Source organism: Mesoplodon mirus, assembly GCF_964341445.2.
Source record: "Mesoplodon mirus genome assembly, contig: HAP1_SCAFFOLD_901, whole genome shotgun sequence".
In the NCBI taxonomy this organism is placed as follows: domain Eukaryota; kingdom Metazoa; phylum Chordata; class Mammalia; order Artiodactyla; family Ziphiidae; genus Mesoplodon; species Mesoplodon mirus.
Window position 1 is genome coordinate 58,943 of NW_028295141.1, and position 25,387 is coordinate 84,329.

At 45.2% G+C, this 25,387-nt stretch overlaps 1 pseudogene across 1 annotated transcript in view; it reads right to left on the reverse strand.

Moving 5' to 3' along the window:
- LOC309797704 (3-hydroxyisobutyrate dehydrogenase, mitochondrial-like) overlaps window positions 1–25,387 on the reverse strand; it is a 46,459-nt pseudogene that overhangs the window by 20,056 nt on the left and 1,016 nt on the right. The gene's annotated exons all lie outside the window — the stretch shown is intronic.

Genomic DNA, 25,387 nt, shown 5'->3' on the forward strand with positions numbered 1-25,387 from the left:
GTGTGAAGGTTGGTCTATTTCTGTCTTGTCCTTCCTCTATGGGTGTTGCCCTTTGGGATTACCATGTGAATGTTTGGATTCTCCCTATTCCCAACTACCCTTGTATTTGTTAGGCTTTAAATGTAATGGTTCCCGCAGCCCTGTGAGACTAAAGATACACTTAGCTTATCATTCCATTAGTTGTTGCCTCCAGCTTGAGCTGTTGCCCATTGGCTTCTGTGGTTACAGTCTTTTGAACTCTTTGGCTTTTCAGCTCCTAGGCTGTATGAGCTGAATCAGCAAATGCCCCAAGGACAAAAGCTGCACCAAGTGTCAAGCTTGCGTCTGTGTTTCCCTTCTCTCCACAACTTGGCCCACATGTCTTGGTGTCTCTCTAACATTCAGATGCCAGCGAACAGATGTTTTCTTACTTTATCCAGCTTTTCTAAAATTTCTTTAGACTTCACCTGATCTTATGTTATTATTGAACTATCATCTCAATTACCCCTAGGAAGAAAATTTACAATTTTATGTTTTATTTTTTTATTTTCTATATTACCTCAGTTTCTGTAGAGACCTTTTACCTCACTGTTCGGTCTAGTTCCTGTGTTAGCAGCAAGATGGAGATAAGGTGGAGGCTAAGAATACTGGGGGGAAATCACTGATGAATGATATGTCTCGTTCTTTTTGTTTTTTCCTCTCCTTATTTATTACTCTGGCAGCCTACACCTGCCTTTCTTCATTTGACCCAGTTGCCCAAATAAGAAACCCACTCTGGTAAAGACCTGACTTTACTCTCATCAATGTCTGCATGTTAGGATTAGCTAGATGATGAACACCATGCCAGAGTTCTTTGTGTGAGACTTTTGCAGACTTTTGTTAGCCCTTTAGTTTGCCTCTTGCAAACACTGCTCAGATTGTTGAGGTTTTCTAAGATTCTGTAGGTCAAACCTCTCTACCTGCATACCAGATGAGCCCTTCTCTCTTTCCTGACTTCACTTGTGGGAGGTTAGCCCTCGGTTCTTCTTTTTCCCCATCCAATCATAATTGTTCATGAATTCCACAAGGCCCTCAAAATATCTGTCGTCCCTTTCTCTCTTCTCTTTTTTATCAACACTGTTAAACATTAACCATATATTTGCATACCTCTTTCTTACTTACAGTGGAATATTGGAAGGCTCGATCATTAAGTGTGAACCCCACCAAATTAGGACTCATACGACACTCTCCTCCAGGCCAAAACTTTTGATATCCACTGGGTTTTTTTTTTATACTATCTTATATGTATCTAAATTTGTAATGATTTAGTTAATTCCTGAGTTACGTGACAATAAGAAATCAGTCAAATTAGCACTACAGAAGTGCAGCTTAGACCTAGGGACCAGAACCAAGGACCACAAAAACCTGTTAACCAACAAGTTTCACTTGTACTTCATGTTTAACAACTGCTGAGGGTGAATGGGAAGTGAGGGAAAAAGAGTTTAACTTCATATCACAGAAACTTGCACTAAAATGAAGAGGAAAATGACCCAGTTCCTGGTTCAAGTCACTGTAATCTGCTTCAATAAATAATAACAGCACACAAGGAAAACAAACACTATATGATAGGACCAATGGATAATTAATTACCAGATCAGGGAGGACAGATGACACTTGCTATGGGATTTCATTAAAGAAGGATTCCAAAAAGTACTGGCTTCTTCTGAGAAGACTTCTCAGAACAGGTAGCATTTAAACTGAGTCTTGAACAAGTATATAGAGGGTAGGGAACAGGCCTTCCGGGCAGGGAACAGGCACAGTGTCAGGAATGGCACAAAGGCCTTATGGAATAGGGGACAAAACTGGCTGAACACAGGAGTGCTACGTGTTGGGGAATATGGGGGAAGGCTGGCTGAGGTTGGTTAAATGAAACATAATTAGATGGAAGAGAAAGTAGGTGGAAAGACACATGGAAGACTGTGGAAAGCCCCTGAAGATGGAGGTCAGCATAATAATATGAAGAACTCAGTGGTACTTTGACACTGTATGAATGTCTAGGTTTAAAAAATCAGGAAAACACAATAAAAGAATAAACTACCGATATAATGATATGTAATCAGAGGCCAGATACCAAAGAATACACACTGTGTGTTTCCACGTTATGTCATATATGGTGATAGATAGAGGTCAGCTTAGGTGTTGCCCTGGGAGAGTATGGAACAGAGAGAAGTAACAGAGAACCGTGTAGGCTGTTAGAAATATTTTATAATATCTTGATCTGGTGTTGGATACATGGGTGCGTAGAGATGTAAAAATTCAGTTATTAGCAATGTAGTTAACCTACTAGAGTTTTTTTTAATGTATGCGTACATTAAAAAAAAAACTCTAGTAGGTTAATTAGGCTGTCAGTTGTATGAAGTAAATTTTGGTCAAGGAACAGCCAAGGTAGTAATGCAGTAATAAGTTATAAATGTACTCACTGTGCTCTAGAATGTCACAATTGGAATACAAGAAATATGTGTAAGAAAAAAGACAAGTATTGAATATTGATGGTTGGATGAGCTGAATAAGTTAGATCACTCTACTTTCAATTTAAGAACTTGACCAGTGTTTGGATACCTTTGAACAAAGAAAAAAAAAGAAATACAATTTTTATTACGCATATGCTATGTATCAATCCCTGACTTATATTTTGACACATATAAACATGGGAAATATTGCACCTTGTAACTGAGACAATGAAGATGAGTGAGGTAGCTGGTTTTGACACTAGAGGCTGAGAAAACCATCAGCTCATAATCGGAAGAAGTCTGAAGTCGGAGGAAAAGAATCAAGAGGAAATAGTGGTTAAGTGCCAGGAGCTTCTGGAAACTACATCAGAGATGAAGACTCCAGGATTGTTGAGCTTTCTAAGAGTCCCAATAACTCAGGTAAAAACAGAGGGCTTAAAACTGAATCCTGGGGATATATGTATGCATATAGCTGATTCACTTTGTTATACAGCAGAAACTAACACAACACTGTAAAGCAATTATACTCCAATAAAGATGTAAAAAAAAAACAAAAAAACTGACTCCTGCAAAGTAACAATTGTTAGGACAAACAGTAAAGAATTATAAGAAAAATAATCACATGCCTGTCCCAACAGAGAAATAGCCTAAGCTCCATCTCACCATTTCTCCGATTGGCCTTTCACAAAATACAGTCCCACCAGCTGAATATAGGTTTGTCAAGTAACTGTGAGTAAGACTGAATTAAACAAAAATAAATCAATTCCTTCCTCCAAAACTTTTCAGAGTATGTAATGTAACAAAGTGAAACTTGAATTTCATGTCGGGATGTAGAGTACGGCTCTTCCCAAATGCTTCTGTCTTGTAACTACATTAACATCATCTAAAACCAGTGTTCTGCAGGACAGAGATTGTGAAACGCTGCTCTCATCATGTAAGATATCAAGTCTTTCTGAAAATCCATTCTTCCTTCTGCCCTTTCTCGTGTTGTCCCTGTCACCTGGAATGTCTGTCCTAAGCTCCACCTGCCAAAACCCTACCCATTTTTAGGATCCAAGAGATAATAAAAGGCTTACATTACTGAAAGGCAGAGAAAGAAATCCCTTCCTAGGGATCTACATTTCCTTCCTAGGGAAAAGAAAAATTGTAAAGTATACCACAGTGACCTTAAGTCTATGAATGTAACTATGTTGTGTTACTTTGAGTTCTGTAAAAATCAATGTGCTACAATATACATGGATATGAATGTTTGATCTCTTACAAGTAGAACTTGCTGATAACTTTCATCATGAGCGAGGTTAATGATTAAGGGAGCCACTGTATTTGGCTCAGCCCTTATAACTAGGGAATATTAAAATTGGAAAGGTCCCTAGATATTAGCAAATCTATCCACCTCATATTCTAAGTAAGGAAACTGAGACCTTCATAGATTGGATATTTATATTAACAAAGGAAAAGGATATAAGATTGGCAGAACTACCTTTTAGATTAAGAATTTTGAGATTTTTATAGACTACTAGGACATTATGTCCACTGATATTGAGACAATGTGTTTCTTAGTCATCATTTTCTATTGCACTGACCAAGCGAGGTGGCAGTCAGTAGTTGTACAAAGGGAAAAAGAAAACTTTAGGAACTCCCAATTTATATACGCAGGGAAATTCATCATTCATGTATTTAAGCTAACTGGATGCAGTTTATCAGCTACATTGAGGAATGGTGAAGTGAAGTGTCTATACAATTAACATGTTAGTTTGTGTCATGAACTCCCTGTTGTTCAAGTGAGTTAACGGTTAGCACTCAACTAGGCACTTAAGAGTCCATTATAAATCTGGACTAAACGTTTATCTGTGGCATCTTTATTCTTCTTTGGTGCCCTTAGGCAGAATTAGCCCTCTTATGTTTTGATAAATTCAAGTATTAAACAGGGCTAAGGTTTCACAAGTTCTTTGGCCTAAACATGGGGGTAAGGGAGACCAATGAGCTGGAGTACTTCTAGACTTCAGAATGGTCAGATTGAGGAAGAAGAGTCTTATGCCAGAGGTGAAAGAAGACTGATTATAATTACCTATTTTTAAAAATTCCAACCCTTTTCAATGTTCTAAAGTGATCAGGAAGTACATGGGTATGCTAGGAAGTAAGGGACTCAAGCAACAATATTCTCTAAGAGTTTGTGGATGGCAATGAAGAGGAAAGGAAGATAGAGACAATCCTAGAAAAGGTTTTGGTTGGCCATAATAATGAAGTCAGAAGGAGAAGAAGAAGAAGAAGAATGACACACGCAATGGGAAAGAGAAAGCAAGAATAGAGAAGCAAAAGGGAGAGTAGAAAAATGAGACAAATTTGGAGAAGGAAATGAGGAAGAAAACTGGGTGAAAGAAGGAAGCACTGATGGTAGACCACTTGACACTCAAACATTAACACGATGCACATTTAAGATGTGTCATCCATGGCCATGGTCATTACCCTCAAATAGTTCACAGTACGTGTTTCAGAGACATTTATAAATGGAAAATGCCATTAAAATAAGTGCCAGGGTATAAGTATTCATGGAATTGTATGGGAGAATAAAAAGTCCCCCGTCAAAGAGCCTTCTGAGACATCGGAAAAAAAGGAAAAACCTAAAAAGCATAAGACTCTTCCTATTTTCATTTCCAATGATACATCCCAATCTTGATGATCAATCAGCGATTTAAATATCAACTATAAACACAGTATTTTATGAGCTGCTATGCAGTATACTATACTAGAGCAATAGAACAGAGAGGACCTCAAACCCTCTGTTCCCTCAAATTGAAAGGCACGCTTCCTGACCCCTCCAGACCACTACTGGACACAAGGAACACACACTAATGTTTCAGGACCCCAACCAGCAGTCACCTGCTTTGTGATTACTTCCATGACACACCCTAACACCACTGACTTTCCTGCTCCTACGGGACATGACATATATTTCCTATTTTAACACATACCACAGTGCATTATGATTGCAGGTAGATGTTCTAACAACTTGAAAGAGAATGATGACTTTTTTTCTCTTTACATCTCGTTATTTCCCTACTCATAATATTTCTTGAAGAGAAACCATAAAAATATAAACAAACACAAAAAACAGACAATATACATAACGTGTGCTTTGCACCTTAACACAAACTTAAGTAAAATTAATTCTGACAGTATCCGGCATGACAAACTTCCATGGTACAAATGAGAATGGACCAAGGTTTGAGCAGGTACAGGAGACAATCCAGGCATGAACAACACCAAGGAAAGGTAGACAGGAAGTAACATGGTGTGTAGGAAATCACAAGACCAGTCTGATGGGAAGAGACTTAAACAAGACTGAAACTCACTTTCTAAACCTCCATCTCCAACTGGACAATTCGCAAGACACAGGTGCACCAAAGTGGCCCAATATTCAATCCCTTTAATGGCGAGGAACAGTTTAAAATTTTATAAATTTAGTTTGCCCAAAAGCAACTATCACATGTTGGCAGGACACAATGAAGGCTTACCTTTGTTAACATAGTTAAGTCTCTCTCTCTCACAACTAGCCCACTTGGATCCACGTTCCTTAGCACACCCGACGCACTTACACAGCATTGATGAGCTTTACGCAACTGGAAGGTCACATCTTTATTTCTTATTGCAGGAACACAACATCTGGAAACTTTATTTCTATCGGAAGCTAAAGCAAAATTATTGTAAAATGAGTCATTTAAACCATACATTTTATCACCGTTAAAAAGCATCTGCTCTGTGCTAAGGATTAGAAATGATTCCTGTCCTTAAAGCCTCATTAAGGACGAAGATCTATAAACTCAAAATTTCAATCACATGAGATAAAGAACCATAACCTTTAAGCACACAAGTGCCTATGGAGGCCAAAAGTTATATCTAAGTGATGGCTTCATGATAACCCTGAAGTACAGCCTAGAAAGATGAGGCTATGCAGAGTTGGAGTAGGAGGTGCATTAACTGCAGAGGAAACATCTGTGAAAAGACACTCGAGCCTGACTCCTGCTGGGCACTGTAAATACTGCAGGTGGGGATGACTAAAGACCAGGAGTCCAAGTGTGAGGAGAGACAGAAATAAAAATAGACATGTTGGCCCAAGCAAGCCTGGGAGAGAGCATGGCTTGTATCCCACAGGTGATGAGGCCTGGGGCTACCACTGGCTGAGTAAGGGTGCCTCCGCTGATTAGAAGAAGGCTCCCCGCTGCTGAAGGACCAATTAGACAAAGGGAGTGATCACAAAAAGCTCCCCTTCCTCAGGGCCAAAGAGCCCCAGGAGGCTTGGCAAAGCACAGTTCAGATTACAGGCCTCTGTGCAGAGCACACGCTGGGCGGCTAGTATGCACTAACTCTGTGTGGGCAAGCCATTAGCAGCATTATTTTAGGCATATCTTGTCATGTTAGAAGATCACTCAACCCGAGTAGGCAGATGAACTTAGAGGAACTGAGACCAGGGGCCGTGAAACCACCCAGGAGTTTCTACCATAGTCGGGGAAAAAGGTAATGTGGATGAAGAAGCAAATTTAGGAGGAGGCCAAAATTTACAAGCTAGACCCACTGGATGAAAGTCATAAAGAAAGTTCAGTGAAGGCATTCTGAAGAGAATGGGCTCTGCATTTTTCTGACAATCAATGTAAAATATTAGGCAAAATTAAGTACAGTGGCCTTTAAGGTCCCTTCCAGCTCTAATTTCTTTTGATTTCTAACTTATTACTCTGGTTAAGTAAAGTCCCTTCAGAGGTACAGAACAGTTCCTACACCTGAATGGGATGCAAAGAATAATCTGACTTCTCTTCACCAGGGGATGAGTTGAACTGTCCTTGCAGAAGAGGTAACACATGGTGAGAACCCCAGATCCTAGAAAAGGGCCAGGCACACGATAAGTATTCAGCTTTTTGAAAACAAATGAACAATCATTTCCTCTTCTACATCTTCACACCCTTTCTATGCTGGTTGCTTTCTTTCAGCTTATAAACTTCCTCAATATACCCACTTAAAAAGCCCTCAGACCTATGATTCTTTGGATCTTGTTGTGGGTAACCTAAGTCTCTCCCATGCCTTCAAACACCTCTCCTCCCCAAAAGCCCAGATATGAACCTTGGGCCCAGACCTGGCTACCAGGCCCCTCTAAAGCACTGAAGATGAAGTAAGATCCTCTCCCCACCCCCAATCCCTTCCTACTGTGCTCTGTATCTCTCAAAAAGATGCAGCTGTAAACTGTCACCCACGCTTGCTGCCCTCCCTTTTCTAACTGGTCACCAGGCCCCACCCATTCTCTCTCAGATCTGCAAAATCCAGTCCAACCTTTTATAACTTAAGTGGGAACCTTAGATTACAATTCACCCTGCACCCAATCAAGTGCCTTGCACATGGAGGTCCGAGTGAGTCTCTAAACCACAAGTCCACCTCACTGTTCTTTAGGGTTTCCCACAGCCCTCAGGATAAACATCTAAACTTCTGACAGGACAAACAAGGCCCCCTTCTCTTGGGCCCCACTAAGTTTCCAGTATCAACTCTCATTTCTTTCCCAAACCCTGAGTTCCAGTCCTATACCTTAGTTTTGCCATATTTTCTTATATTTCTCAAACTTTGACACACACTGCTCCCTCCTGCCACCCCAGGAGCTTCTACATATCCTTAGAAAGGATGGCACCTCCTCCAAGAAGCCTACCCTGAACTTTCCCTTCCAAGATTCTGTGCTCTGCAAAGGGGAAAGGTGGGGGGGGAGGGATACATTAGGAGTTTGGGATTAACATAGACACACGACTCTATATAAAACAGATAATCCACAAGGACCTACTGCATAGCACAGGGAACTCTACTCCATATCCTGTAACAAACTGTACGGGAAAAGAATCTGAAAAAGAATGGATACATGAATAACTAAACCACTTTGCTGTACACCTGAAACTAACACAATATTGTACATCAACTAACCTCCAATATAAAATAATAATTAAATTTTAAAAAAAGATTCTGTGCTCTGTAGCACCAGAACTCACTTCTTCCAGAGCACTGACTACTGTGCTTGTGTTTACCTGCCGCCCAGTAGAAGGGGAGATTACCTAGGGCAGAAGCATCGTCTCCAGCAGCCCTTGGTTCTGACAACTCATTCAAGTGCCAGGCTACTTGACACACATAACCTGCTTAATTAATTCTAAGAACCCACAGAAAGAGTGGTTATTAATGTCATTTTACAAGTGTGGGGATTGCAGTTCAAAAGAAACCTGCCCAGGCCACAGACAGCATAAGCCCTGGAATTCAAACCCTAAGCTGCCTTCACACCAGTGCTCTTTCCACTATATGATACGACTACTGAAAAACAGATTTTTTTTTCCTGAACCCTGTTTTAATGGAAAGGAAATGAAGCTGGGATATATCCATTTCCTAATCGCTTTGGCGTGTACCAGGCAAAGTCGTTCAACAGACCAGGTAACATCTGTGGAACAATTAACGATGCTCCAAACTGTCCTAAGTGTTCTACATTGTAGGGTCTACAAACATTAACACAGTGCGACCTTGTAACCTCCAGAGAGAGTGAGTCCTGTTCAGCCCATGCTACAGATGAGAACACTGAGACCTAGAAGCCTTAAGGCACTCGGCCGGGGTCACCGAGCCGGCAGGAGTCCTAGGCCGCACGCCCCATCCAGCGCACACACACCCGGGCACTGGGCTCCGGTTCTAGTGCCCACCCTCCACCTTGCACCATCTAAAGCCCCGCTTCGCAGCGCCCACATGAGAGCCCCTGGAAGCGGGAAGTACAAAGCTGTCTCAAACAGATGAACCAGTTTGCAGGGCAGAAGTTGAGACACTGATGTAGAGAACAAACGTATGGACACCAAGGGAGGAAAGCCGCGGGGGGGGTGGGGATGGTGGTGTGCTGAGCTCGGCGAGTCAGATTGACATGTATACACTGATGTGTATAAAATTGATGACTAATAAGAACATGCTGTATAAAAAAATAAAGTAAAACTCAAAAATCAAAAAAAAAGGAATACTGTCTACTGTCCTCCACACCCCCTGGAACACTCACTGTAAATATCCAGGAGGTGCTTGCAGAATGAATGAATCAATGAACAAACAAGCTCACTCATTTCAAACGTGCTGTCACATGCGTAATCTGACCTTCTGAGAAGTTAGGCTTCTGGAAGGAGCCCATTTTCTTAATGTATTCAGCATCGAGTCATCACAAAACATGAACTCTTATAAAGTACTGCCCCCTCACTTCCCATGAGAGAGCAAAATTCCTCAGCAGGGAAATGGGAGGGTAGCAGACATTACCCGCAAACTTTAGGAAGGCTGCGGCTCGCTGAGCACTTCACTAGGGCCCCTGACCGCCTGCCTGGTAGTAGGACAGACACACCAGGAACGGCTGCTGACCGGCAGAAAGAGCGCCCGGCCACGCAGGCAGCACACCCCGCACCCTGCCAAGCGAGGTCTGGCCAGCAAGGGAAAGACGCTCTCCACTGCAGAACCGCCCACCACTAGAAAGCCAGGTCCTGCCAGGGCCTGGACACACGAGGCCTTCCTTACAAGGGTTACAAATCTGTGGCCTTGCTCTGCCTCGAATAAAAGACAGTGACGGGGACAACGTGACCATCTCCAGATGAACTTTCAACTCCGTTTCAAGTGCCTGGGTGCTGGGTCACAGTGGATTTCTCAACTCTTCCAATATTCAAAAATATCAATTTCTAAGATGCAGGAGGGTTGTTAAACATACACTTAGCACAGACCCCAGTCCCACTCCTGAGTATTTTCTCAAGTGAGGTAAAAACCCAAGTTCACATGGAAAACTGCCCCGGGATGTTTACAGCAGCTTTATTCCCGATCCCCTCAAAAGTGGAAACATCCCACAAGTCCTGCCACCCGCAGGCGAATGGACAAACGGAAAATGGAATACAACACAGCCAGAAAAAGGAGTGGCTTCTCATACCCGCAACAACAGGGATGACGGGCTTCCCTGGTGGTCCAGTGGTTAAGACTCCGCGCTCCCAATGCAGGGGGCCCGGGGTCCATCCCTGCTCAGGGAACTAGATCCCCCACGCCGCAACTAAAACATACTGCACGCGCCAATGAAGATCCCATGTGCCGCAACTAAGACCCAGCACAGCCAAGTAAATAACTAACTAAATAAATATTTAGAACAACAACAACAAAACAAACCCGGGAGGAATCTCGCATAGGTTTTGCTGAGCCAAAGCAGCCAGAATCAAAAAGCTACGTGCTGTTGTTCCGTTTATCTGACTTTCTGGAAAAGCCAAAACCTTAGGGACAGAGAGGAGATTAGTGACCAAGAGGCTAGAGGCACCCTGGCGCCAAAGGGCAGCAAATGGGATGACAGGATTGCTCTGCCGCCTGATGGCGATCAAAACTCCTACAACTGTGCACTACAAGTGAACTATGCTTCACGGCTACTAAGGACACACAAATTATTACATTTTGAAAAATGCGCCGGCCAGCCAGCCCGTGCATGACAAGTGCAGTAAGAAGGGCGGGGAGGCGAGGCAAGTGCATCAGCTGGAGTTCTGAAGGTTCTCCCCACTTTCAGTTTCCCTCCCCTGGCATGTCTCCCCGCCCGGCCCACTGCTGCTCAGGTCACCCACCCGGGACACCCGGAGTTACCCAACCGGAAAAGCCAGAGCCCAGGCTCAGCCACGCCTCCAGGCACAGGAACGGCAGAAATAGAAAGCGCCAGTGCGCAGTGGAGGGCTGGAAACCCTCGGACCTCAGATAACTGCGGAGAACCGGGCCTCGGCGTCAACATCGGCTCCCAGGCGGTCCCAGCGTCCCAACCCCGACCCCGGTCGCGACACAGTTTCCACAAAACTGACACACACGGAGCCCGCGCGAGGGGCGGGTCGCGCGGGCTTCCCCGCCGGGTCGCCTGGAGGCCGGTCCCCCGCAAGCTGAGCGCACGAAAGGGCGCCCCAAAGGCGCCGGCCCAAGGCGCCCGCTGCGCTTTCCCTCCGGACGGTGAGCTGCGGGGCCCAAGAGTAAACCCTGAGACAAGGTACACGCACACCACGCCGCCACAGGGGACGAGAGGCCGTGCGCCCACCTGGCCGGACACCCTGCATTTCTGGAATCACCGGACTTCTGTGTAAATTTCCCTTTGGCGTGTCATTTTCCAAAGGCCACTCAAGATCAGGGGACGGAACGCCTCCTCTCCAAGTGTCCTGCCAGCCCACCCACTCAAGATCAGAGGGACAAAATGCCTAACTAAAACAAAACAAAACAGAAACACAAAAAAACTGGAGAGAGGGAGGAAAGGGTGCCCTCAAAAATAAAAAAAAAACCTAAGCACGTTGACAGCGCTAAGAATAAACTACCAGGAAACAGAATCCCTACATGTCACATCCTAAAGTACAGAAGGGCAAGCCCACCGGCAGTCCAGGCCCGGGGGTACCGGGGTCCCCAGCCCTGCAGAGCCAACCGCAGACCGGCTCGGGCGCCCCTCGGAAGCGCGGGGTCCCCGCGGCCGAGTCTGCGCCCCCGGCCGGCGCCGGCTCCCCTCTGCCCACCCTGCGCGCGGGGGCTGGAAACGGCCGCGGAGAACCACGGCGCGGGGGGAAGGGGGGCTCCAAAGAAGGTCTGGCGACTCGAGTCGCTCCGTTTCTCGGTGGGCTCAGCGCGCGCCGTGGGGGAAGAGGGGCGGGGGTCCGGGAGGAGGGCACGGGTGGCACTTACGTAGACCTGCAGCGGCCACAGGCAGACGGCGGGCTCGGCCCCCACGAGCGACTCCAGCCTCAGCTCCAGCTTCTCCCCCATGTCTTCGCGCGCGGCCCCCGCACCGTGCTAGTCTGGCGCTTGGGGGAGGGGCGCGGCGCCGCCGGCGGGGGCGGGGCACACGAGCGGGCAGGCGGGCGGCTGAGGGGAGGGGGCCTGGCCTGGGCCTCAGCCGCCGCCGCCGCCGCGCTCCCGTCCGGCCCCCGGTTCCCTCTTTGTGGTCACAGGCCTGGGGCCTCCAGCGCTGCTGCGAACTCGGGCCGGCGTGAGGCGAGCACAGTGAGCCGGGGGCCGGGGCGAACCACTCACGGCACGCGCGGCCCACCCCGTGGACTCGCCCGCTCTCACGACGCACGCACGCACGCACGCACGTCTTCGGCTGACCCCGGCCACCCCCACCGGCCCGAAGTGGGGACCCGAGGAGAGCCCTCGGGGCCTGGGGTGGCGGGTTCGACTCCCGCCCTTGACGTACCGTGACACACACACCCCCCCTCCCCCCCAATAAGAAGACTATAATTCCTCATTAAATATGACAGCCGGCATCCCGGCTTCTGTTCACAAAAATGCCGTGTATTTAGCCTATGCTAGGCACCAGACCGCGGACGCTCAGTACTGGCAAAAAAGGAAATGCCCTGCCCTCGTGGCACTGCCATTTTAATTGGAATAGTAGTGACAATGGTCAAGGGAGAAAATAAAGTGTCATCATCGCCACGGGGATGGTTAATCTCATGTGCGCACTGCGTGGGGCCCCGGCAACCACAAACATTATTCCAGATGTGGCCAGGAAGGTATTTTTCGGAAGAGATTAACGCTGAAATTGGTCCATTTTGCGTAAAGGAGATTGTCAATGCCGCGGCGTGGGTGGGCCTCGTCCATCAGTTGAAGGACTGGAGAGAAAAATGAGGTTCCCTAGAAAGAGGGAACTGTTCCTCCAATGGCCTTGGGACATCAGCTCTTCCCTGTGTCTCCAGCCCAGAGTCCTGCCCTGACTTGCCTGCCTCACGGTCACGAGTCAACTCCTTAAAACAAAACTATATATGTAAAAATACTGAATATACACAAGCCTATTAATTTGTATATGTGTGTATACATATTATATATGTATACACGTTTATATGTGCGTGCGTTTGTAGTATATGTGTAAGTACTATATACAGTATACATACAAGCCTATATGTGTGTGTATATATTGTATGCATGTATGTATGTGTATATATATATAGTATACATATTATAAATGTGAACATGCTGTATATATACACACACCCATATATTGATATATGGGTGTGTGTATATATACAGTATAGGTACACTGTATGTATGTATGTATACAGTGTATATTTATATATAGGTGTGTATATATGTTGTATACCTGTATGTGTATACGTTGTATAGGTATTATATGTATATATGTATATACTATATATAGACACACTTGTGTATGTATTTATATGTGTATTTACATGCACATATTTACATATAGGTGTGTATGTGTGTGTATACATTGTGTATATGTATGTGTGTATATCTTATATATATGATATATGTATATATATGATGAATTTATATATACAGTATATATTTTTATGCTACATGCTTTTATATGTAGGTGTATATGTGTGTCTATATGTACGTGTATGTATTGCATATATTATATATGTATGCATACTATATATATACACACACCTAAATATCTTTGTATGTGTGTATATATGTATGATATACATGTACCTAGGTGTCTATTGCATGTTATACATATGTGTACATACTGTATATATATAAACTATGCATTTTATGTGTGTATGTATAGTGTATATGTATGTATTGTATATGTGTATATGTGTGTATACATACTGTATATATACAAACTGTGCATTTTATATGTGTGTATATGTGTGTGTATTGTATATACTATATGTGTATATGTCTGTATGCATACTGCATATATACACAGCTGTATATTTTTGTATGCATGTACATATGTACGTGTGTGTGTATATATACACACATAAACCCTATGGGTTCTGTTTGTCTGGAGAACCCTTACTGATACGGACACTTATGACAATTGAGCACCTGCCCTTTGCCAGCCAGGGAGCCAAACACTTGTCTTTTCGGTGTCTGCCTTAAGTGTCACAAGTCCCGGGAGGGAAGGTGATGCCGCTCCTACCAGTTGAGGTGCCTCAGGGTCAGAGAGGTGCACAGCGTGGGGGGCTGGAGCCTGGTGGAGCCCAGGTGGAGTTCTAGCAGCAGTACAGCCTAGCAGTCCCACTTCCCCGGGTGCTTCTCACAAAGACGCCGAGGGAGAGACTGGGTCTGAAGGAGGGGATGAGGAAGCTTCCGTGGGTCCGCAAGCCCAGACCAAGGCTGACTCGTCAAGGGTGTTAGAGGTCAGGACTGTGGTTACCCAGGGGGTGGGGTTACACAGAGCCATTCCCATTCTGAAAAAGTATCCATTCTGCTCTTGTTTGTATGTTTACCCCCCTCCCCCAAATCTTTTAAAAACAGATTCTCTTGGCTGCTGGGAGCACACACGGGGAAGTTGTGTGTGAGAGGGTGCAGTCCAGGGGACAGGGAGGATAAGACCCCCACCCTTAGGGCCAGGAGTGCCTCAGCTTTGTGAGCTAAGGATGGCCCGCGAGGTCCCAGAGAGAAGGGTCCCTACTCCGTCCCTGCTCCGTGCACCCCATTCCCAGCCTGAGAAGCCTAGAGCCACCCCCCACACACACACACCAGGGAGGAGAGCCAGTCACCCTGGCTCACAGGCTGCGGCTCCAAGACTCCTGGCACTAGGAGCTCAGCTTTCATGCCCTAGGACAGGGCCAGAGCTGTTGTCTCCGGAAACTCTCTGTCTCTCGCCCGCCCGCCCTCCCTCCCTCCTCCGCCTCTTCCCCTCCCGCTCCAGCTGGCCTGCCCTCCACCCTGCATTTCTACACAGGATGGCTCACAGACAGCTGCTCCCTGTGTCCACCCACCACCATTCGATGGATGTCAAAGCAAGCCCTGGGGACTTCCCTGGAGGTCCAGCGATTAAGACTCCGAGTTTGCACTGCAGGGGGCACAGTTTCGATCCCTGGGCAGGGAAATAAAATCCCACATGCCGCACGGCACGGCCAAAAAAATAAATGAATAAAAAATAAAGTTACAGTGATCAAACAGCCCTAGTGGTGATAGGATGGGACATACAGCTCTATGGTATAGAATAAAGGTCCAGAAACAGATATATGAGAACTTGATATGACAGAAAGTGGGGAAATTAAGGAGTTTTCAATAAATGGCATTAGGACAATTGCATATCCATGTGGGAAAAAGTAAATTAGAAAAAAAAAAGCAAGCCCTGGTCAGGTGTGACCTTGGGCCCAGGGCCATTGGCACACGTTGTCGTGTGGGATGTTCTTCCTTAGACTCCTCCCTCCCTCCTGTGCCACTTTCCCCGCCAGGTAAAGAACTCTGCCTGGTCAATAAGACCCTAGAGGTCCTTGGCCATTGCTATTGCAGTTGGAATTGTTACTGTGTTTACATAGGGTGACCAACACCCGCCTCCAGTTTGCCCAGGACCGCTCAGGTTTGAGTGCTGGAACTATGGGGAAACCCTCATTCCCGGGGAACCCCAGAAGGCTGGTCAGCCTATTTAGGATGGATCTCTCACTTGATCTCCCAACCCCCGAGAGCCAGAAAGGGAATCTCGCCCCTCCTTCCATTGTAACCTTCATTCATTCATCCACTCATCCCTTTATTCAACTCCTTTATTCAGCAAGTATTTATGAAGCATCTACTACACATCAGACACTCTTCTAGGTGCTGGGGACAGTAAACTGAGAAGGTGTGATTTATTACATAGGGATGATGTCTCGGAGACCACTGCAGGGCAGGGGAGCTGGGAAAGGGAAGGGGCAGTTCTAAATGCAGGCTCTGACGGGATTGGGGCAGACCTTGCCCTGGGACAGGCTGGTTGCTTCAACACACCTGTCCTCACCCAGGGCCATCCTGCCCCCGCCTCACCCAGTTCTTTGGTCATGTCTGGGGAAAATCTGTGGTGGTCACAACTGGGTGGGAGGGGCCCCTGGAATCAAATGGGTGGGGCCAGGGATGCTGCTGAACCCCACACAGTGCCCAGAAGGGGCCCCCAGCAGAGGATGACCCACCCCAAATAACCCCAGTGCCGTGGGGGAGACCCTGCACTGATATTATTCAGACCCGCTGGTGCCCCTAGATTCCTGCACAGGCAGGGACTCTAACCGGGTCATCTCTGTATCACGAGGTGACCTAGAGTGGGGCAGCCAGGAGGGCTGAGTATCAGGGGTGAAATGACAAATCTCTGTGCCCACTCTCCCCGCCGCACCCCAGGGTCGATGGCCTCTATCTCCTCCCTGTGCAGGTAGCTTTTCCCTGAGCCATTTCTTCTTGTCAAGGTCCCTGTCGCAGGTTGGGTTCCCCAAAGATGACGTTGAGAGCAAGGACTGGAGTGCAGGTGGTTGATGTGAGATGTGAAGACAACAGATACAGCTGCCATAGGGTCCCGCAATTCCACTCCTGGGCATAGATCCAGAAAAAACTCTAATTCAAAAATATACGTACACCCCTGGGATTTCCCTGGTGGTCCAGTGGTTAAGACTCCGTGCTTCCAGTGCAGGGAGCATGGGTTCCATCTCTGGCCAGGGAACTAAGATCCCACATGCCGTGTGACAAAAAAAAAAAAAAAGAAAGAAAGAAAGAAAGAGAGAAAGAAAGAAAAAGAAAGAAAGAAAGAAAAGATACATGCACCCTAATGTTCATTGCAGCACTATTTACAATAGCCAAGATGGGGAAGCTACCTAAATGTTCACTGATGGGTGAATGGATAAAGAAGATATGGTACATATATACAATGGAATATTATTCAGCCATAAAAAGAATGAAATAATGCTATTTGCAGCAATGTCGTGGATGGACCTCGAGATTATCATACTAAGCACTGTGAAGTGCCTGGGGCAGCCACTCAGAGCAAAGCGGCCACCAACCCTGCTGCAGCTGCCCGAACAGAGAGTGGAGGGCGAGGGAAAAATACGTTGGCTTCTCCCATCCCCCTGCCCTCCAACCTCTGGCCAATGTTTTCCACTGGCTGAACCTACCTGGAAAAGAGTTGGCGAGGAAATCTGGGCGATGGGGTTTGCAGGATCAGCCCTGTGACACGGAGCAGAGCAGTGGAAAGACAGGGAGACAGTCTGAGGCAAACAGGCCAATGGCAGCGCAGTACCCACTTCTCCCTACCTCTCCTGTGCCACTGAGTGGAACCATCTTCATGCGCGACCTTTCTCTTCCCTCATCTCCCACATCTACCCATCCATCCTCTAAGGAGCTCATCCATTCCTCTCTCTTCCTCACAGCCACCGCCATCACTCACTATCGTTACTGCAGCAAGCACTGCTCTGCCTTCTCCTGTCTCCAGACTCCCTCTTCTAATCAGTCACTACACTCCAGCCAGAAGGGTTTTTCTCAAATGCCTATCCTACGTCACTCTGCCGCTTCGAGTCCTACAATGGCTGGCCCGTTGTGCTTAGGATCCAGTCCACATTCCATGGCAGGACTTCATCACATCTCCAGTCTCCCCTCCCCTGACATACGCTTCCATCCTCCACATTCCCACATCCTGAACCTCAGGCCCCTGAATTTCCTGGAGCGGCTCTCAAGTCAGGGCCTTCACACGTGCTATTTGCTGTCTTCACAGAGCCCTCCCCTATCCTGCACCTCTTCTGACTTAAGCCCTCTCATGTTGGCCTCAATGGCAGTACTTCTAGGAAGACGTCCCTGGTCCTCCTCACCTGTGTTCCCTTGCACCCAAGACTTTCCCCGGTGGTAGGGGTATCAGATTTAACAAATAAACCATGCAAGTTTAACCGGGTGTCCTGTATTTTTATCTGCAACCCTACCTGATAGGCACTTGTTCCAGAGTATGACAATTGCATGTTGACATTTTAATTTCCCTACTAGGCTCCAACTCGCTTAAGGATAATGATCTTGTCAATACGATTCCCCATTTTGCTAACTAACTAGGTAAGGTTGGATGAATGGATCAGTGACTTGTGGATGGGAGTTTTTACTTGAAATCGTATAGAACTAGACTTCAGCCCTAAACAGGAGAGATGCTTAAGAGACTCAAGGGAGGCTAATGACAATTACTCACCCAAGTGGAGGCTCCTAGGTTGGTTCTGGGCCAGCCTCTCAGGGTGTAAGAGAAGAACTTGGAGGTGGAAACTGTACACTAAAGGGAAATGACCAGAAGGTATGACTGGCAATGATTATGTAAAGCTTTCAGGCTGCACAAAGCTAACAGACTAACTTCAGCTGGTTTGGGGATTGCTCTGGCTCAGTTCTGAGTCCTGCACACAGCTGGAAAGTTTATGCTCCTGCTGCTGGGGTTAAAACAGTGGAAAAGGCCAGAAGGGTGATGCCAAGGATCATCGTACTCTTTTGACCTCGCGATGGTTTTCTAATAGAAAGCTGAAATCTTGCTATTTTCAGACCCGGTACCCAAGGGCAAGTACGTCACAAATATGAAAAAAGTGAGAAAGGTGGAAGAAAGGCAAATTAGAGCCCACCATCTAAAGAGGCAGCCTCTACTGGCTGCAGACAAACCTCCATGCTGCAATGCAGGCCCAAATTTTCTCCCCCTTCAAGAAAAGACAGGAATCAAGATGTTAATGCTTCATCTCATGACTTTTTTTAACATGCCCATTAAGTCAATAAGTAGTAAATGGTTCAAAAAGAACACAACTATAAGTTTATTACTCCGTGCGGGCCTCCAACACTTTACGTGGAATCAACATGTGTCTCCAGGCTGAGATTCCCCTCAACTTGCAAACCTCAGGCAGATGCTGATTCAAATCCCAGAAGCCTCTAGTTGAAAATCAATGTCTGAGATGCTCTGCGGAATCTAGGGAAGCATTTGCTAATTTGCTCTGGGGCGAAATCTTCTATCAATATCAATCAGGCATGAATGTAGATAATTTTCCCACGCTACCAATACAGTCATCTATATGTTTAGTCAACATTTATTGACTATCGCATGGGGAGGTTTGGTGGTCAGTAAACAGTGGAAAGAGGCCCAGAAAAAAAGGGGGTACACTCAGGCTTGAAATCCACCAGGTACACGCCTCTGCTGCCATACCAGTTATTTATATACTTATCTACTACTTCCATCCTAGTTGGTTAACAGTCTCTGCCCCAGCCCTAGCCCTGTGGGCCTCAGACCCCAGCAGTGGGCCACTCATCTGTGGCCACCTACGGCAAGGTGGTGCTTTCCTGGAGTCATCCTCCTTTGGCCACTTGTAATTTGGCCCTCTTTAGGGTACCATACTAGTTGTTCAATATTTTGAGCATCACACACCAACTCTCCAAAGAGAAAGTCAAGTGATAAAGGTTCCCCCAAATGCTCACGTGGCTTTTGTCTCTCCCTAACCTCTTTTCTTGATTAACTCCTGCGCAACCATTCAGATCTCAACTCAAATGTCACTTCCCATTTCGCCGTCTGGACCGTGTCTCCCTGACATTTATTCTCAGAGCTCTGTTCTTTCACTTCACATCTTGTATCCATTTGCTTATTTGTTTGTCTGCCTCCCTGATGAAGCTGTAAACTCCATAAGGGCAACAAAAAGCAGAACTTATTTAGCAAACTGCACAGGCTTCTATATGGTTTACGTGGGATTGGCCACCTACCCAGCTCCAAAGATGGGTCCTGTTGTATTCCAGCCAGTTAGCATGTCCCTTCCTCCAGGTCCTACTCATTGGCACAGGAACGAGAACCTGATCTAAGGCAGCCCAAGCAGAGTGAGGCTGGACACTCTGGCGAGGAAAGCAGAGCTACAGACCCGTTCTGAAGAGGCAATGTCACCAATGTGGTTATCATGAAGCATGACACGAAGGAGGACAAAGACGCAGAGTCCCAGAAAGGTGGCTCCAAAGGATACACAACATGGGCCTCTCGAGTAAACCAGATCTGGGCTGGCCCTTGTGTTTGGACTGTTCAGTTACATCAACCAATAATTTTTTTCTTTTTTTTTTTTTTTGCTTTAGCCAGTTGGGACCAAGGTTTCTATGTATTGTGACCAACAAAATCCTAACTGATATATCTTGTCCCTGTATCCACAAGAACCTTGCTCATGGAAGACACCATATCTTGAACAATATGCCATTGGGAGAACTGGAGATGGCTTAATGGGGGAGGTGACTGGGTAACATCAGCTGGAGCCTTAATTTGAACATAGTTCTTTAGAAAATATGTTAGACTGCCCAAGATTTAAATTCATCAGAAATTCAGGAGTATTTTCCCCGGTGTGTTTTACAGCAGAATTGTTCCTACCTGAGGTTACTAACCTGCTCACCTGTCATTTCCTAAGAACTCCTAAAGATTTCTGCTTCAAATCCTGGACTTTCAACCTAAAGAACCTATGGTTTTAAATTGGGGGAAGGGAACAGGAAAGAATGATTCAGCCTCTAGCCGCTTTTTACTCTGCTGGATAAGATCATTAATTTTTTCCCCCAGAATGACCTGTGACTTCCTACATTTCTTACATTTCAACTTCAAGTTTCATTTCTCGGGATGCCTACAGCTTTTCACCTGGCTAGATGGAAGCCAAGATTTTACTTTTCTCTTGGGGGCTATTCTGCTGGGCTAGAGTCATTAGAAGCAACTTTAACTTCAGGTTATTATAAATATCACATCTTTTAAAGCATAATCAGGCTATGTGGTTCATGATCTGGTTATTAGATTAAAGGTCTGTGTGGCCAAAGGGCTGTTCTACAACTATTGAGAAATAAACAACCTTGACTAGTTCAGGGAGGGAAAAGTCTGCAAGTCGGTCCCCATAGCCTGATCAGGGGATTCTTTTCCTCCTTCCCTGATTCACCAGAAAGCACACTTGCTCATACTGTTCACATTCTCAAAATATGTTTGTTACTCTCAGAGCTCCTGGAATACATATCCTCCAATGGTTGCCTTTTGTCAATGAACTGTTCTGCACAGCTCCACTGCTTATATTTTAGGATTTTTTTTTCCTTTGGGAGAGAGAAGAGTGGCTTGTAAAACTACTAGTGGAAAATAAGCATTAAGAATCACTTCACCTTCTTCATCAAATAAATCCACCTGAATTACTGGTTCTGTGAACCAGTATGTAATTCAAAAGTTTGATGAAGAACAGAATACTTTGAGTCTCAAAATATCTCTCCATAAATTACTTATTAACTACAAAGGGACAAATAATAACTTCACAGTGGAGAAAGTGCGGGGGCACCACCTTAACCAAGATGCTAATGAGACAGATGACCATCAAGGGGCTCCTGTAAGGATGCACAGAGAGACACACCGTCACCTCTGTGGAACCCCATCCAAAGCACAGAACATGAAAGAACCATGAGGAAACAGGACAAACCCAGAATGAGGATCATTCTACACAACAACCAGCCTATACTCGTCACAAACTCTCATAATATGAGGAACAAAGAGGCTGAAGAATTATTTCATACTTAGACCAAAGTGACATGAGAACTAAGTGCAATGCAGGATTGTAGACTGGTTCCTGGCCTGAAAAATTTAGCCATTAAGGATGTTACTGGAATAACTGGCAAAATTTGAATATGGATGGTAGATCAGTCAACAGTATCAATGTTAAATTTCTGACTTAGACCACTGTGCTGTGGTTTGGTAAGAAAATGTTGTTTCGCTTAGGAAGTAATCACTATTTCCAGGGAAAAGGGCAAAATGTGTCCTTACCCTTAAGGGGTTCAGGAGAAAAAAAACATGTATATATGGAAAGACAGTGAATGCCAAAGCAAATAAAGCTAAATATTAATCATTGGTGAATCTAGGTAAAGCACATACAAGAGTTCTTTGTACTAATCTTGCAACTTTTCTTTAAGTTTGAAATTATATCTATAACTATATATCTACATCTATATAGATATACAAAAATCAACACACACAATTCAAAATAAAATGCATCAACCTAAAATCCAGCCTATTCTTCAGGTATTGTTGGCAATCTGAAGAGAAACAAAGGCTAGGATACCAAAAGGGATTGGGTCAGTAGATTCATTCATTAGGACCCTGAGTACATTTCTACTAACTTAAATTATGCTTTCATTTGAATCAAACATTTTGGACTGCCTTCAGCTTAGTGCCAATTACTTATACATTTAAACACTCAAAGGATGAATTCCATACTTTTCCCCAAGCAAGGCACAAGGTTGTCAGTATTCTCGTGTGCTAACAAGTAAGCAAGGCCAATTTCTATAACCTAACTATAGGACTTCTGGGTACGTAAACTTTTTCTCATATGCCCAGTTCCCTATTTTCTTAGAAAATCCAATTTGCTCTGGGATTTCAAATACCACAGGCTCTTGTTTTTGTCACAACAAATGAACTATTTTATTCTGTAGATTCTTAAAAAGAAATTCAATGAATCTTTGCTCACTGCTAGCTTTTTGAGATCTCTCCCAATATCTCTTTGATCAAGCTTTTCCACCCACTCTGGAATAATCCAGGGGTAATTAGAACTTCTTACCTTCTTTAGCCCAAAAGGAGCCAATTCATCACAAGCTGTCATGGATTCTGATTCTAAATTACCAAGAGCCCCATTACTAACAGAGGCAGGGAATCTTCTTTGCAATTAAAGTGACTGATTTCTTTGCAGACGCAGTAGCATTTCACTTTTTAATTATGTTCATTCGGATCAAATGTGAGAAAATTCTTCCTCATTTTATTTTCCATCCAAAGGACACGATACAACAAACATTAATCCCAGAGTGATACAAGGCCAGACCTGCAAGGGCCTTAGGTGGAGCTGGACATCTATCAATGGGTCTTGTCCATTTTACAGGGTCTTAGTGGCTCCTTAAGCTCCAAAGGGGAGAAAAGGGACTAATTATTTGTTACGTCACATACTTCACCTAAGGGCTGGCCAAACCTTCCAGCATCTGCTAAGTTGTGATGAGACAGCATTAGACGTTTAGATAAACATAGACTAGCGCCGAACAGAACAATTTTGTTTCTTGTGCAGGCAAAGAACAGAGCCACAGTGCTGGGGATAAAGCAGTGTGTGCAGGTAAACATAAGCAACGAGGGAACACATCTGTTTTTTCTCACTTAGGTGGTATTAACAGGGTTATGTGTTGTCAAATTTTGAAAGAGAAAAATAAACAAAAACAGTTTGGGAGAAGAAGGAGGACACTCCGGAGGATCTGAAGGATCTGAAGGAACGTGAGGCCACCAAGGCTTACACAGATTTCCCAAGGCCTGAAAGACACCTGCCTGTCCACTTTGCTTTTAACCTTAAAGACTGGCCAGTTGTGGCTCCCGCAGCCTGTAGACCCGGGGCCTGCATCCTTGTCTCCCCTTCCCCACTCTCCACGTGGTCAGCAGACTGGCGTCCGTTCACTCACTTGAGACATTCAAAGGTCAAGGTTTTCGCTCAATGAGTATCTTCCAGCGATCTGTGCTCCAGACAACAGTGACTACCCTTTGTCCTGGTATGAATGCAGTTGCTCGCCGTTTTCCAAACACTTTCACACATATGTAAAGAAGAGCCTGGGAGCCCTCCAAGATTTTAAATTTTAGTTAAAAAATGAAATTATATAGTAAGCTCTTGAAAAATGAAAACATCCACGTATGTGAGATTGTACCTCTGCCTTTACTGCAGGCTGTTTGCAAAATTCAGGAAGCCCTGCCTTTCCATTCATTAAACACATAGTCGTTGAGCACCTCCTAAGGGCAAGGCAGGATGCCAGGTGATGGAGGTGGAGAAACAGGGCTTGTTCCTTGCTCCGATGGGGAAGGCACGTAAGCAGACACCCTCGGCACAGGAAAACACAGAATGGAGGTGCTGTGATGGGATAAAAGGGTCACGCTTATAAGAACAAAGGAAAAGCGCATCCTTCCAATGCAGGAGACACAAACAAGCTCAGGAGGTTGGCAGGTGTCTTGAAGGAACATCAGTCTTGCTGAGGGGGGGCAGAAACTCCAGGCTTACCCGACGTAGCACGGGCATATATGCTCGCCACATTCCAAGAACCAGAAACACAAGAAAGAAGAAGCCAGACCAGACACCACAAAGCTGTGACCGTTGGGCTCAGAAGTCTGGGATTTTTATGAACCAAGGAGGAGCATGAAGGGGAAGTGACGGTCCAGCTGGCGGTGCTGGTAGGGGCAGGTGGGGGCAGATGAGGCTGCTGAAATGATCCACTGAGGGCTGACAGAGCTGGCTGTGGCAATGGGAATGGAAATAAGTGGAGATTCAAGAGATTTGGGGCCGGTACAAACCACAGGGACTTGGAACCATCATATGAATGGATGAGGAAGTAGGCAAAATAGACTCTGAGCACTATTATATGTGAACACTTGGATGGCGTCCATGGACTGGCCGGCTTTTGCTGTTGAAACATTTACTGTGTTTAAACAGTCACATCCTGCACTGAGCCCTTGTTTTAAGCTCTTCAAACATCCCTGAGATAAGTGGGGGAGTTATTTCAATCCTCCTTTTTACAGATGAGAGAACCATGACTGGCAAGGTTTAGCCCTAAGCAGGAAACCCAACTAACCCAACTAATTGGTGCAGAGCTGGGACGAAAGATCAGTGTAGTCCTCATTACACAATCCAGCGAAACACAAAGATGGCTCAAAACTGTCCTAGTGGCATGTTTCCAGCCTAAGTGGGACAAAGTTCATACAACTTTATATCGTGAGCTGTGTTGTAAGGTGGTCTGTTGATAACGTCCATTCCAAAAGCCAACGGAAAGCTACCAGTACGCTGAATCATTAAAAACATGGAGGTACAGGACTCAAGTCTTACACGGTTCTGAAAAAAATACCCTTCACAGATGCTATTTTTAGACTCAAGTTTTCCCAGCATAAAGTTTTTAAAAGAACAATCCATCTAAAAAGCATGTAAAGAAATTCATTGACAAAGGTTTAGATGTTTTAGGACTTTAATGTCCTTCACACGGTCAACATAAAACACTGACAATGGATGAACAATAGGGGAAAAGACTATTCAGCAAAGATCTTCCTTCTTCGGCATCACTGGTCAAACACCAGAAGGAGAACGATCACGTGAAGCAACAGTAAGGGAATTTAACACAGATTTTTAGTTTAACAGCATAACTGAAAAACAAAACCAACCAACCAACCAACCAACCAACCGATCTTC